At 43.0% G+C, this 16,678-nt stretch overlaps 1 protein-coding gene across 5 annotated transcripts in view; it reads right to left on the bottom strand.

Moving 5' to 3' along the window:
* PAG1 (phosphoprotein membrane anchor with glycosphingolipid microdomains 1) overlaps positions 1–14,157 on the bottom strand; it is a 92,371-nt gene extending 78,214 nt beyond the window's left edge. For all 5 annotated transcript variants that reach the window (XM_081874509.1, XM_081874512.1, XM_081874514.1 and 2 more), the window contains exon 1: positions 13,463–14,157. The gene's annotated coding sequence lies outside the window, so the exon portion shown is untranslated. The remainder of the gene's footprint in view (positions 1–13,462) is intronic.
* Between the last annotated feature and the right edge of the window lie 2,521 nt (positions 14,158–16,678).

Here is a 16,678-nt window from a genome sequence, read left to right as displayed (position 1 = left end):
CCCATTAGACCAGTTTTAGATTTAACAGATAAGCTACTCCATGTAATGAGCAAGGATGGATGCAATATACCATTGCTCTAGTTTCTCATGGTATAGAAATAATAAAAACAGTTGCTAGAATGTTAAGAAAGAAAGTAAAACACCACAATGTAACAGATTAATGCATCATCAACCAGAAAGAGTAGGAAAAACAAAGTTGCTTTAGTAAAATCAAGTTGCTTAGCTCACAGGCAATTTCTTTAAGGCATCACAAGAATAAAATGAACTATATCCCCAGCTACATAAAGCTTAGCAAAAGCAAATGGACAAATATGGCAAAAGAATGCAGCAACAGCAAAAGGAATGAAGTTGGACAGTAAGTGAATATTTACATTTCATCCAGGAATGATACATGGAGCACCCCAACTACCATGTGTCAGGGAACATAAAATACACCATCTATTATTGATAACATTTCATTCCTAAGCTATCTATAGCTGTCTCAGCTGTGCTGAGGTAAAGCTAGCTTGAATTATTATCTGTTACAAAGGAACAGCGATAGCTTTATAAATGTTTCTCAATGCAGCTTATCTGACTTGCATCACTAGAACAGACTCTTACAGAGACAAAGCTACTCTATAATTTCTGTCTTTCTGAGACCTAGAAAGTAGTCATTAAAATAGCTGACTTAGCAATCGTTGGGGGGGGGCAGGGCGGGAATCCAGGAATGTTTGCATTTTATCACGGGTATAAGATGTGTCTCATCAAAACACTGTCATCATCACATAGAACACATAAGGATTCCGGGACACAGTGGAATTTTTTGGCATGCACTGAGAGCAGTCATTTTGCCACTGAATGTTGTTCTGTTGCACAAACTTGTGTTGCTCTTATGTTTGCTGTAAATATACTATCACCATGAAAGGCCAAAAAAGTTAGCTAGCATTGAGAATTATAATTACAATTTCACCTAACAAAGGTAGGGTTAAAGAGAGGGAGGAAATTATGCTTAGATGTGAAAGTGTTTAAGCTACATATGTGTACACAGAGAGAGGAGGAGGAGGAGGAGGAGGAGGAGGAGGAGAAGCCCTCACTTGAGCACTTACAGAACTATGTAAATCTTACAAAAAGTGCACTTGAAAACACTATGCTGAATGCTAAGATAAAGTTTCTGTGATACCTTTTAAATAACAGAATGAAAAATCACTGCAACCTTTCCAGCACTTTGCACATGTTTCGGAGCAAATACAAAAGTTCTGACTATCCTAGGAGCTATGGAGATATTTTGTTCCTAGATTAGATTGTCAGCGTGATATTTCATTCCTAGGACAGATTTCTGTCATTCTTTAAAATTTTCATTTAGAGAAAAGGAATAATCCAATCTGCACACACATGGGATTTCATCACAGTAATTTTCCTTAGGTATCGTCATCTTGAAGAGGAGGGCTAGTGGAAAATAGCCTTTTCGAATCAACATCTGCTGCTTTGCTCTCACATGTTTATTTATAATACAGATAGTGGGTGAACAGTGTGTACCCTAAAAGTCAAGATTTCTGAAGCGTTCATTTTAGTGGCAGTTTTAAAGGACAGAATGAGTTTAAAAGGGTGAAAATACCACAGCTGTTCATTCCAGAGAGGTAGTTATATTAGTCTCTTGCAAAAGGAAAACAAAGACAAACTAAAAGAACATAGTATTGCACCATCCCCAAGATCAACAGATAGGTATTTCTACACATCCTTTTGTCCACTTGAACTCTGATATACACAAGTTGATGTTACAATAAATCTGTTGGTCTTGAAGGCTTATGTAGATGATAGGGGATTTATTCATTATCCCAAGTAGGTACTGTATAAGACGGCTTTCCAGATTTGGAACCAATTGCAAGCAGAAAACTGTCCTACTCTTGAAGATGCCACAAAACTGTGCCATAATCAATAGCGTGACAGAATGCCTGCTCTGGAACATTTCCAGAAGATATAACATTTATTTTCCCCAGCTCGAACATATGCGTATGCAAAAATAAGTCTCTGCAAACAATCACATTTATCAGCAAGGTCCAAACCAAAGGATAGAAACAGGAATTTGCACAGCGACTCATGAGACGACTCATATGGGTAATTTAAGGTAACTCACGCTCTTCAGTTCCACAAGATAGGGAAGGAAGGAAACATGCCTCAAATCAAAAGTCATGAATATTTTATAAATACCATCATGAAATATCCAGAAGAGCAATTCCCATTTTTTCCACCACTCTCTATCACTCAAGTCAGACTGCAGCAACCACCAGACTGCTGTCTGCAACCATGACATATGACAGATCATATTATGCCAGTTTTGTGCAAGCTTCAATAGGTTTTCTGGGTTCAGTTCTGGGCAGGTTTTAGCCTTTAAAGCACTAAATGGTATGGGATGCGGGTTTCTTAAGGAAATTCACTTCTGGGATCCCTCACAAGACTTCACCAATTCAGTTGAATTGTTTTCCCCCACTTCTGTGCTGATGTAGTAACTGAAGTTCTCAGGAGGGCTGGTGAGAATAAGACAGATGCCTTACCAAGGTGGCTTACAATGATTTTACAGCATTAATATCAGTTTAAACAGATTATGGTCAAAAGTATAAAGTGGGTCCCAAATTATAACTATATATCATTGATATCAAAGGTCAAGGTAAAGAAGTGTGCCTTCAGCATACAAGGAAGACTACATGATGAAGATGCTAGATGCGTCGTCTCTCACTCTGTGGGGAGAGATGTTCATAGTTTAGGGGCTGCCACAAATAATGTTTTGTCCTGAGCTGTTAGCTCTCAAGTTTCTAGGAGCAGTGAAACTATCAAGAAGGCCTCCTCTGTCCTAGAGGGTCCATAAAGAAGGAGACAGTCTTTCGGATATTTGTGGCCTATGTTATCTAAAGCTTTAAACACTAACATGAGCACCTTGAACTGGGCACAGAAGCAAACTAGCAAACAATGCCGCTGTTATAACTCAGGGGTTATGTGTGTCCTAAATGGATCATCTAGTAGATATGGCAGATCTACATTCAGTACAGTAGTATTTTTTGCTAAATGTATTAACTGTGGAATTTATATTGGATGCAAGCATATGAGAATCTGTCCAAGTACTAAATTTCTCTTTTATCAAAGAATGGGAATGTTTGTTGTTTTGCAAAAAAAAAAATATTTAAAAGGTTATATACCCCATACTTTACATCCTATATGGATGCTAGATTGCAGCAGCTATCAATAAGATTCTAAAGCAATAAAAACCAGCAAACCAGAAAACAAATCAGCAGGACAGCAGTATAGTAATAAATACAAGCAGCCATGTTAACAGACATTAAACCTGTAGATAACTCAATTCAGAAAGCTTTTCTAAACAATGTCTTCTTTGATGCTTTAAATGTGTTTAGAGAAGTAGTCTGTGAGACCTCATGGGACAGAGAATGCTGTAGTCCAAGCACCACCGATGAAAGGGCCTGGCAATGTGTCTCTATGCTCCTCACTTCACACAGTGGAGGCACATGGAACAAGACCATCCCCAAGGACCATAACAAGAGGGTACAGGTTCATGTGACGGGAGGTGGTTCTGGAGGTATCCAAATTGCAAATCTTTTAGAGCTTTGAAAGGTGAGAATCAGAACTGGTTCCAGAAACAAAGTGGGAGCCAATGGAATTGGTGTCATATAAATGTAATGAGATCAAATAGAGGGTATCCCATAAAAACAGCCTATGGTGTTGCCTCTATTTTCTTCTGTGTTCCCCAAGATTTCTCTAAAATGCACATTTTACTTTAGAGGCTATTCCAGTTGCCAAAGTGGCTTCGAGTTCTTTTCAAATGCTGCTGCATTTGGGGTTAAACTCATTAACTCACACCCCTTTTTTACACACACATGGTTTCCTCCTCCTCCCCAGTTCCAGCCTTTTGCAGACATACACACAAGCACCACAATCCACTTGCTAGGGGATCATAGGTTCTGCAACCACTGCCATACTACGATGGTCCAACTATAAGCCTTGACTGACTGTGAAGTGTGACATGTTCCCATTACCATTACAGTGCCATCACCATCTACAAGCATTTATGCCCAAATAGTCCCACTGAAATTAATGGTACCCAAGGCGCTTACAAGTAAGCACTTAAACTAAATGGATGGCAGGCTGTGGTCTATGCATTTTGTTACAAATATCTGTATTCCCTTTGTCACAAACAAATGGGTTTTTAAATCATGTTTGTATCTTTATTCCAGGAAGTCAGATTATATTTAAAGCTATCATTGGCTGACACTGAGGATGGAGATTTGAAAGCTTATCTACACAAAAGAGAAACATGAAAGGCTGAAGGATCACCATACACAAGTGTCATTTTATATACAGTCTCAGGCTGTCAGGAAAGCCTATATAGGATTTGACAATGCCACCGACACTAAAAATTCTTATCTGTATCACAAAGTTATCGGGATCCAAGTCTTTTCTAGCCCTTATCTGACAAGGCAAAGCACCCAAGGCAACCTGAGATTTTCCTTGGGGAAAAAAATAATAGACCATACATAATTTAGAAGTTCACATTCTGAATAGAGCTGTAAGTGCTTTCTCCATTTCTAAACTGGCTAATGTGTGCATAATTGGAATTACTGACACATACAGACTTTTAACAAGCTTTCGTAAGAAGCTTCCTTAGTTAATACTCAGGATAGTTGATCAGAAGATAGAATCATCTGCTACTAGTTATTTTATAATAAAACAAATTTGGCATTGAGAATTGTTGCAGTAATGGTAAAAGGTTTTATGATGTGTGGGGTTTTTTTGCAAAACCTTTATGAAATTCTTCTAATTTTAAAAAATAAAGTTAGAAGTAAATAAAATTAATTTGTTATATCTCATTCATCTATCAAAAAGATGCCCAGATTGGCATACAGCAAAATCAATAAAAATGCAAGTACAGCAGCCAGCTTCTAAAAACAAAGAACATAATACAACCAAAACACACACACACACACCCTTCCAGCAGTAAGGGTAAGAAAAAACCAGTAAGAATAAAAGTTCATTAAAAGTGTGCTACTTTCTGGTGAAAGACACATAAAGAGGCAACCTGGCAAATTTCATTTGGGAGACCATTCCAGTGTCACACTGCTGCCAGAAATAAAGGGCTCGTCCTTCACGTTTATATAGGAGAAAGAGGTCTCAAAAGTAACGCCGTCCTAAATTGTTTAGGGCTTTAAATCAGCATTTTGAACTGGGCCTGGAAGCAAATAGTGGAGCTGATGTATGACTGGATATAAAATTGGAGTTATATTCTCTGACCTGCAAGCACCAGACAAAAGTATAACAACTATCTTTGGGACCAACAGAAGCTTCCATGTCATCTTCAAAAGCAGACCCACATAGAGTGCATTATAGTAATCAAGCATGGATATAACTAAAGCATGGATGCTTTGCTCAAGCAAAGTCTGCCTTCTCCAAAGGCTGCAGCTGGCATATCAGCTAAAGTTGATAAAATGCACTCCTAACCATGGCATCTATCTAAGCATTCGGGGAACATGATGAATCAATGAGTATTCTTCTGCTTTTTTGGAGATGTACTACCTCACCTAGATTGACAGCATTCTTGTATGGACCTCCATCTTGTCTGGATTAAGTATCAGTTTGTAACCCCCATTCACTCCTGATCTGAGGCACCAATTCCTAGAGTTAAGAATAGAAATAGTGGTTTGTAAAATATCTATACTTGGAACAAGGAGTTTGCACGAACTGCCTTGTAGTACAGATCACCAGGCCTCCAAACTTCAGTCAGTTTAATTAATTGACTGAAGTTTTAATCACAGATTAAAATTTGCATCCCAATTAATCAGTGGAGCTGACTACAAGTAAGGTCTGAGACTTGAGACTCTTGAAGAACACACAGGCCCTGCAATACACAGAATGAAGAAGTGGAGAAAGCTTAAAATAAAACAAACAGATTTTCTTCCAGTATATACACATAGCCTGAAAGGCAAACAATGTGCTTTCCTGCATCATTCTGTTACAACAATATAAATCCCAGGCAACTTTTAAAGCAGCATCTTCTGCACGGTTGGTGAGAGGGAGGGAAGCTCTTACAATAAAGCAATAATTACACCCATATTTACACTGAACCTCTAGCCTTCATGGATTTTCACCTGAAGTTACTCAAGTGGCCACCAGTCTGGTCAATCACCAACCCCACCTCTGATAGCTTTAATCAGCCCAGAAGGGCAAGGGTCCAGAACATAGCTGTCAACTTTTCCTTTTTCTTGAGAGGAATCCTATTCGGAATAAGGGAATTTCCCTTTTAAAAAGGGAACAGTTGACAGCTATGGTCCAGAGGGCATACGGTCAGAAACATTCTGGCCCAGCTTGCCACCAGTCTGCATCACCTATAAGTGGGATTTGCACTCAAAACATCAAGGTCTGCAGAGAGATGAATGATTTTATCTTCAAAGCACTTCCCAAGTGCCAAGCACAGGGCTGGCAAAGCCTCTTGCGCAATACTTCCCAAGCACCCACAACTAGCTTTGACAGGTGTCGATCACCTGACATCATAATAATATCAGATGATTGACCAGTGTGTACCCCTGCCTACCCATCAAAGCAGGCCTGCAGAGTTGATGGGAGATGAAGGTCTGGGTTGCTGAGTGAAAAATATTCCCTAGCCCTGTTGCATATTCACAGACTTCTGAGGGTGATAAGTATAGGAAGCCATACTGAGAAACCTCTGGACCGTGACAGTAACATTTGCTTATGCTTAAAATGCAAGTTTCCCACAGGCATCTGGTTGGCTGCTATGAGAACAGGATTCTGGACTAGCTAGGTCATTGGCCTGATCCAGCAGTCTCTTTTTATTTGTACCTTTTTTCAGATCCTCAGGAAACAAAACTTGACTGAGAATTTGAGAACTTGACTGAGAATTTGCATTGTGTGCACTTATTTTACTAATTTATCATCCGAAAGGTACTCAACAGACCAAACACATTTTCTACAGGCTGCACTCCTATATGTCAATGAAGGAATTTCAATTCTAAACAATGTATTTAAAAAGAAACACTTGTGGCAATGACTTTCAGTTAATGTAAGCTTACGGGGATACAAGTGACCAAGAGTTATCTCAGTTTATTATCATGTTGTCCTGAAGTGCATGGACTCATAAACAAACAAACAAAAGGATTACTGTGACTTCACATGCAAAATATTGTCCTCTCTTTTCTCCAAACTTTTATTTTGTTATTGACTAAAATAAATCATACACCAATTATCATAAGCATATTGCCAAGTAAAAAGAACACTCAGAAAAAATGCCTGCAATGATAGCTATGTGGACTTCAAGGAAACTTGACTACTGATCATCAGCTATGGCCCTAAATTCACCAAGTTTGAACCAACTTCCCCTGAAATGAGCAAAATGATGCACTGGCTTATTTTAAATGTGACCTAAAGAAACTGTTGTCTGCCACTTCTAATTGAAAAATTCAAGAAATAAAATTTCCCCTTGCAATTTTCCAATCGTTCTAGTGTCCAGGTTTTCTTAACATTCTGATGTGTGAATGGTGTGATTTCCTGGGAACAAACAGCACCTGAATACCACCCACGGCCAATAAAGAGATTTCAGTGGAAGCCTCTTGTTTGAGCAAAACAAAATCACAACTCTCTTAATATTTTCTCCTTACATTATGAATTGTTTTCCCCTTAAAAGGCAGACTCCAGATGGTGCCGTCTACCAAATTAAAATCATTTTAATGGCTGGTTAAATGTGGAGCTTAGGTTACTTAATGGAGTCCTTGGGAAACTGATGCAGGAACTAACCCTGCCCCTGCCCCCACATTGTCATTAAAACGCATTGCAATTAGATTTATGCAGAGCACTGGGTTTTGAGATGCATTAAGAACTAGGCTGCAGATTAATTTTTCATTATATGATTTTTTTTTTAACAAAAGGAATTAGAGAAAACCATTTATGTGCATTTTTTGGATTAAAAAGATCTTTCTAGCTTTTTAGTCATGCAAGCAGTTCTTGTGACTTACTCTGGCTCACATTCTTTGCAAGATCTGTTGACAGCTGGTTGCACAGCAATGCTCTGATGGGAACATTTAGGATTCAGGTGTTTAAATTCTAGAACTTCAGGTGTAGCCAATTCTGCTTACAGAGCTGAAAGTAACCAAGACTTTTATCAGTTTAATATTGTGTTTTCCTGAAGTGCGTGGACTTGTAAACCATAAGAATAATTGGCTTCACATGGAAAATGTTTCCTTTCCTCCATTTTTAGTTCTATTTCATTACTGACTAGAACTAAGTATGTATGGTTTTATACTGTTAGAATAAAAATCTTCTGGGACAACTTTTTGTAATACACATATTAATCGTAATGACAAACACTAATTAAATAAATAAAATGGAGAGTTGTTAAAGACATTGGACATTCTCCAAAATATATCCTTGCCTAGGCATGAGAAGCTTTAAAAGGTATTGCTAGAACACTATGGCAACAACAAAAACGCAGCAGAATTTGATACAGCATGTCTACGCTACGGCTGATTACAGTAATACCTCTGGTTACGAACCGTCCTCCTTGCGAATGCTTACGAGCTCCGCTAACCCAGAAGTAGATGCTCCTGGTTGCAAACTTTGCCCTGGGATGCAAGCGGAAATCGCGTGCCAGAGGCGCGGGCACAGAGGGAGGCCCCATTAGCGAAAGCGTGCCTCAGGTTAATAAAGGTTTCGAGTTGAGAATGGACCTCTGGAACGAATTAAGTTCGTAACCAGAGGTACCACTGTACAGTAAAGGGGAACACTGTCTTGATCCTAAGAACAGTTGCTTGAAATGCTATGAAACCATTATTTCGAGTGTGATGTTTTGAATTGCTTGACCACATAAGTCGCTGCAAAAGACTAGGCCGCAGGAGGTACACATGAAAGGAACCCTCGTGCATCCTTAGAGATACAGTTTCGTGATAGTATTATACCACTACTTCACCACTGTGTTTTTGCTTGGTCCCAGGGCTGTTATCCTGAGAACACTTTGCATTGGCAGAATCCCAATGTGATACAAGGTTATTAAGGTGTACTCATAAGAATTTCACCATTATCAAGTGGAAATAGCAAATAATATTCCGTAAGATAAAAAACAACAACAACAACACACAGAGAGAAAGCCCAAGCAGATCAAAATGATACTATGGCATTAACTACAAAATGTATTTTTTTATTAAATATATATATAACAAGAAACAAGTGTTTCCCTGCTTTTGTTGTTCAGTTGCTCAGGGTTACATATTTAATCAGTTCAAGTATTCAGCATCACTGATGATATATTACTGTGCTTATAGACAGATCCCTGGGTGACAGATCAGAATGAAAGGTCAAAGAGCTCTACTATTCAAAGCATTACACTTCAACCACTTATAAATCACTGGCTGTGTGTATAGATAATTAGGTCTATTAGTGCTGTGCAGCTGAAAAGCTTTTCCGTTGCATGAGTTGCTAAGGGTTTGCCCCTCAAATAACAGTGGGATTATTTACCATGGAGGCCTCCACATGCACACATATGCCTCCACATCGGAAGCGGAAGTGGCTCTACTCATGTGCACACAGAGAGGAGCAACATTCTTCCAGTGGCAATTCCCCTGCGCCTCGTGGAACTTAACCTTGGAAAAAAGCATGTGAGGGATTGCAGCTGAGAGGGAAAGTGGAAATGCTTCCTAGCAGCAACTGTATGTGCTGGTTAGATACAAACAGATGATGGTCAATACATGGCAAATGTATCTTTCCGTCAACTCACTGGCTCAGTGCATACAACACACACAACCACAGTTAGAAGTGCAAGGAAGCAGGGGCGCCGACTTATAAAAAATATTGGGGGGGCGGGGGCCCATACCGACTTATAAAAAATATTGGGGGGGCCCAAGACCTCCAAACCGCTGCTGCTGGGGGAACGAAAGGGGCGAGCCCCGGGCTGCCCCGACCTTAAGTGAACCTGTGAGGGCCCGCCCTTTGCGGCAGCCGATTGGCTGCCGCCGTGGGCGGTGCATATTAATGAGCTAGGGGGAATCCCCGCTTCTCGCGGGGCTGACGCCAGCCCCGCGAGATTGTTGATGGGTCGAGAGCCCGCAACCCCACCCCCTCTCTAGATCAGGAGTGGCTTTGTTTTTCTTAAATTATTGGGGGGGCGGAGCCCCCCAAACGAATTTTTGAGGGGGCTCGGGCCCCCTCAGGCCCCATGGAGTCGGCGCCTATGCAAGGAAGTCACACACAGGTGGAGGGAAGACACAGGGCAAGAAATAATAAATGGATAAATGTTGGTACATAATGAAATGGGAAAATGTGAATTTATAAATATAATGTATATGTATCATTATGTAAAGATTTTATATATGTATTGCAACATTTGGATTGAGTAGGAAATGGAAATCCTAGTTAAGGAGGGACAAAACAGGTCAATTTCTGTTTCTCTCAGATTCTCATTTTTCTAGTCTTAAGTCCAGTTCTCCAGATTTCCTCAACAGCTTCAATTTTTTTTAAAAAAAAAACCTTCTAATGAAAATTTCTCAGCATTTTTGCAAGAAGATTTTTTACTATGTATCTTTATATATGCATTTCCCCATAATATAATGCAATTTTTTTAAAAAAATCATTAATATTGCTGCATGCTGCCCCAATCTCCAAGTGGTGAGAGATTCCAGGGGTTCCAGGGGCTTATCTAGGGTTTGGTTTCCTCAGAATGAGGGACAGCAGAGACTGTGGTCTTTCTTCTCCCATAGCCACAACCTTGGATTCAAGCAGAAATCAGGCATGGCTCTGTCAGCCTGCAGCTTCTAGTTCACACACACAACTCAACTCTTTCATTCGAACTAACAAACGTTTGAGGGATTAGAGTCCCCCCCATTTGTCCTTTGGCACAGAGCCACTTCCTTTGTTACCTTAATGGCCCATACTTGGGCCATTACCAATAAACTTACCTGGCAATTTGAATCCCTGCTGGATCCAGAAACTGGACAGACATACAGCCTATCCCCACCCCTCAAACTCACAATGCTGTGCATTTATTTGCACACTGTAGCATACACGTTTTTGTGTATATGGCTGGAGAGATGCATTGCAAAATTTAAAGAAGTACAAATTGTCCTTGCTGAAGAATGAAGGCTCAAAGGAGGATTCTGTGTAATGTTCAGACTGCTGCAGTACATATGCAAATCACTAGCTTACGGCACTTCAGGCAACACACATAATTGATTTCAACAACAAATATCTAACTCCCAGAGTTTCAGATGTTGATCCAGCACTGAAACACACCCTTGCTATCCCATATAGAGAAATGGGGCAGGCTCAACTTAGTGCAGCAAGTCTTACTACAATTTCTCACTATGCCTAGTAGGTGGAACCATCTGTTCTCTCCTTCTCTGGTACCTCTTGGTGTCTCTGCCCTCTGAGAAATGGGTGAGCATCTGACAGCACCAGGGCAGGTGGCACAACGGGCACTAAAACGCTGACGGCTGTGAAGAGGAAGATGGGGACGGAAAAGGAGGTGGGGTTCATGGCTCTCATCATGGAGTCAGGTAAGGTGAGAGACCAAGTTGAAGGGACTCTCCCCCCCCCCAAAAAAATCCTCACTATCAAGTTGTTCCAATTCCAGCAGATCTCTGGTCCCTGCTGGAGCCTTCCCCTGGGTCCTCAGCAAACTCTGCACCCCATTCCGCATCATTCGAACTCGGCCAGCCCACAACACAAATGACACAAATTTGGAAGGATTGTTGTGTTTCAGTTTGCATATTGTTTTAGAAATTGGGCAAATTTGCCTTTGAATGCAAACTGAATCAAATTTCTCCATCACCCCAAAATCCTGAGCACACTTGGGATTAGTTAACAAAAATGTAAAATGGAAGAGACTGGTATAGAAAACACCCGAACAAGGAGAGCTCCTTTGCAACTGGTTATTCAGACTTGGCAGCAATCCATTAGGTGCCACATGATCTATGATCAGATAATCTGGAAGTGAATAATCCCACAGTGCTAGAGTAAATTGCACAGGCTGGCTATGTACACCCACTTATTCTCATCACACGCTCCTTTTCTCGCTTCAGTATGGATTTTCGTCCTTACTAATGAAGTCTCCGCCCCATCCCAACTTCCCAGTTTAAATGTCACTACAGACCCCAGCTGCTTGTATCGCAACCGACAAACTACTCAGAGATAGTTCCATTGAAGCGGATTGCATTGCATGAGATCACAGACAAAAACTGCTATCAAACAGCTGACACCCCAATGCATAACCGCTACTGCTACACCTCTCATGTTGCTATTTCCAAGTAAGACTGCAAACTTGGAAAGCGTAAAGGATGCAATCTGATTTTAGAATTTTGATGCTAATTTTTGGCACCTAAACAAAAACAGAGACTATGAGACCAAGCGATCTGAGGTTGGTCAGCTAGTTTCTGTAGATATTGTGCCATGCATGCCTCTCATCCAGTGGAATCCTGTACATGCCTACTCAAAAGTAAGCCTCCCTGAGTTGAATTCCTGGTAAATGAAAATAGCTTTGCAGCCGGTTTCTCTCCCCTTGACTACAGCTGCCCTGCTCACTGCAATATTATTATTCCACATTCCATAGTGCCTCTCAGCCACAAGTATGTTTACAATTCTTATCTCATTTATCCCTTCCTTCACTTTAATTTAAACTGAGATTTGCCCTAGACCACCCAGCGAGCTGAGATGGAACATAAAACCACTACACATAGTCACACACAGCCTGCTGCTACCACAAACGCTAGCTGATGTCGATTACCCAGCACCACAATCCTAAAACACTTCTAACTTGCAAGCTGTCACAGTTATTTCCATGGAACTTTCTTCAGTCCAAGTAATGCTGCTGCAGTCCTAGGCAGGCTGACTTGGGACCGCAAATGCCGCTTAATATCGTGGGAGATGCTTCTCAAAAAGTATAACTAGGATAAGGCTGCACCTGCTCTTTGAATCACAGCCTAAAAGCTGCAGTCCCCTAAACACTGGTTTAGAAACATTATCACGCAGCAGAAATGGCAAATCTGTGAGATTCCTTAGGAATGAAGTAGATTGTGGATCTTTTATCAGTCTGTTATTCCCAGGCTATTTGTGCTCTCCTCCTGCCTTTCAGAGTACTGCTCTTTATCCCTTTCACCCTCCATTTAGGAGCTCAGCCCACCCTTGAAAGTTGACATTACATGTATCTCCCCTTCCACCTGTTTTAGGGCTTTGATTTCAGCAGAGATCCATTCCTGGGTCCCTATATTCACCGACAGAGTCACGTCTGCCAAACCATCGTAAGGGAAAAAAAGCAGTGCCTCTGAGCATCTGCAGAGTGCATTGTCCACACTGCTGGCTACCCGCAGCTAGGCACCAGCACCACCTCCTCTCTCCCCTACACTTTCGGCTTTTCACGAAGAGTTCAGCGTTGCAGTTTCTCCCGCACCACACAGTCAAGGCTGCGACCCTTTTTTTCTCCACTTACCAGAGAGGCAGGTCCCCCAGGCAGTGGCAGCAGAGTCTTCCCTCTCTTTGGAGCTGGGGAGCTTTTTCGGATCCTTCCAGGTGCCGCGCCCCCGCCGGCGGCTTCGCGCACTGCAGCTCTAAGGCTGAGTGAGGACCCCACGCTCCGAAAGGCAGCCGGCTGAGGCGCCGAGTCCAAACGAGCCGGTCCTGGCAGCAGCGCCGAGCCCACAGCGCCCCACTTTCCTTCTCCTCAGCTTGGCTGAGAAGAGAAGAGAAGAATGGGGAGCGCGGGCGGGGAGGTGGTGCGCGTGGGAAAGCGCAATGGAGGGAGGGAGGGGGAAGCAATACGTCGCAAAGAACAAACACAAAAAAGGCTTCCCGGTGGCAAGGGAGGCGCAGGGCTGAGGGAGAGAAAGAGGCAGCCCCAGAGCGAGCAGCTTCTAGTTCAGGGAGTCCCTCACACAGGCGAGGAGGAGAGAGAGAGAGAGAGAGAAACAGCAGCAGCAGCCGCGAGAGGAGGAGCAGAAGTGGCGCCGGAGAGGGCAGCGCGCGAGCATCGCCGGCAATGCGCATGAGCCCAGCTCGGCGAGGCTCAACACCACAGGCGCTGCTGGCGGCGGCCAAATGGCGAGGGAGGAGGCATTCCAGCCGAGGCTGCAGGCACCTTTCTGGCCCCCCTGAGAGGATTCTGTCCGATTCCCTGGCCCCTGCTCTCTCGCTCGCTCGCTCGCTCTCGCCGGTGTCCTGCCTGCTTTCGTTTCCCTCTCCACTCAACGGCCCCCTCACGCTGCACCGTGTCGCCTTCGATAACGCGAGTCGCCGCGTTCAGACGTGCGCGGAGGAGGAGGAGCGCTGACCCTCTCCTCAACTTTCAGTCGTGTCAACGTTCACAATGCCCGACGCCTGCCAGAGACGTCTGCTGTTGCTGTGGGAGGGCGGTGGGCGAATGGAGCTCGTGTGAGGAGAGCGAGGCAGGTAGACGCACGCACACACCGAAGGGATTGCCAGGTCCTCAGCCTGCCAGACGAGAGCGGCGGCGGCGGCGGCGGCATTTAGTGGGTCAGTGGGGCGAGACGTCGGGGGCGTCGTGGTGACCTGCGGATAATCCAGGGTCACGTGCTTTTAGGCATTATTCTCTTTATACTGTACATTTAGGTGATTAAATAGAGCGGGGGCGATCCCAACCGGGCAGTGCTGCGTCCCCGAGTGACGTGAAGTCAATGGAGATCTAGATTGCACCATGCCTCGAGAGAACATATGGATTACTGCAGTCTACCTAAATTGCTTTTGAATTATGGTGCTGGAGGAGACGCTTGAGAGTCCCATGGACTGCAAGAAGATCAAACCTCTCCATTCTGAAGGAAATCAGCCCTGAAGGACAGATCCTGAAGCTGAGGCTCCAACACTTTGGCCACCTCATGAGAAGAGAAGACTCCCTGGAAAAGACCCTGATGTTGGGAAAGATGGAGGGCACAAGGAGAAGGGGACGACAGAGGACGAGATGGTTGGACAGTGTTCTTGAAGCTACCAGCATGAGTTTGACCAAACTGCGGGAGGCAGTGGAAGTTAGGCGTGCCTGGTGTGTTGTAATGTGACACGACTAAACAACAACAACAACTTAAATGGAAAAGGCACTGCCTGTCATTCCTCAAGCGGTGGAGAGGCCCTGTTCCCCAACTGGGAGATGGTTTAACTTGCTGTGAAAAGATAAAGTTCAAACTCTGTCCCCAGCAAGCTTTCTCGCAGTTGTGGACAAACCTCCTGACGCATTTATTCGTATTGTCATCACAAAGCACCTACCATTTTGGAAGTGTTGCAGCTATGTTAAAAACGAGTAGAGAGAGTAGAAGAAAGCAAGCATTACAGCAATTGTTCCTTCCATAGCCTATAGCTAGGGGCCATGTTGCTCTATCTCCTTGCCATGATGGGAAGCAGAAGGTGCATCCTCCCAGAATAATTACTACAGAGTAATTTTTTTTGAAAAAAAAATGGCATGGGTTTCAGAACTGGCTACAGGAGGAACGTGGTTGTGTCTCTGTTGATCATTGATAGGTGAGGCTGGAAAATAAGAAAATCATCAGCTCAGAGTAGCAGAGTTCAGAAGACTGATGTGCAAAAAAATGTGCCTCTGCCACTAGACGATTTCCCTTTCTTCCAGTACGTTTTTCTTCTCGGTTTCCAGTATAGTACCATGGGACTACGCCAGCCATGTTACACTGCATATTTGCTACTTGATCTTGCAGCCATCAAACAGCAGATGTGGATTTAAGAACTTGCCATGAGCCTTTCTCAAAAGTGAATTCACAAGGGTGTGAGAGAGTTATACACAGATACAATCTGTAGGCAGATGTGGGAGTGATTCCCAGACCTGCAAAATGAATCATATAAATAATGTGTAATTAATAGCCTTTAACAAGTAGCATTTTAATGAAGCTGGATGGACAGTTGGATCAGCAGCCATACAACTCGGTGGGGCTTAATTCTGAGTAATCATACTAAGGATTGCTGTGTTAAACCTCTTTTGGCTCCAATTCAGAAGAAAAGCCAGGCGGCAAAATGAAAGAGACCTGTTATTTTCTAGCTTAACTGACGCTACGATTTGAAAATGCTACTGGGCTGCTTTTTGTTGGCAAGGTATTCCAAGGTGTGTGGCTAAAAATAGAACTGGATATTTTCTTTCCCTTAGGCACTTCTGTGCATGGCAGAGAGCACCACCAGGGATAAAATGAGCCCCCAACACTGAATGCAAAACTGCCCTGTTTCACAAGCCAACTGTCTAATGTTTGGAATTCTGCCTCAATAAAAATAATGAGTTATCTAAAGTACATGCACTTTGGCAGAATTTGTTTCAAGTTTATTACATTCCAATTTTTAAATACATTTCCAATAAAATGCAAGCAACTATACAGAATTCAAAGAAGCCATCCATCCATCCTGTACCCTAAAATTAATCCTGCATGCACACAGCGGCGTAGCGTGGGTTGTCAGCACCCGGGGCAAGGCAAGTAATTTGCGCCCCTAACCCCTAACCTCCCGCCACTGCCAGCTTCTTCTTGCTGCTGCCTGGGCTGGGGTATTTATGGTAAGGTAGCCACGGCAGCGGCGGCAGGTCCGTGTCAGGTGATCTGAGGCAAGTTGCCGCTGGCGCTGCCACCCAAACGACGCCGCTTGCCCGGAGGAGGAGGAGGGCAGAGAGGTGAGGAAAATGCAACATGGCCCAGCCACTGCAACAGCG

Source organism: Podarcis erhardii, assembly GCF_964252035.2.
Source record: "Podarcis erhardii genome assembly, chromosome: 8".
NCBI classification, from domain to species: Eukaryota; Metazoa; Chordata; class Lepidosauria; order Squamata; family Lacertidae; genus Podarcis; species Podarcis erhardii.
Note: the sequence above shows the minus strand (reverse complement) of the source record. Positions and strands in the feature narration are given on the sequence as shown.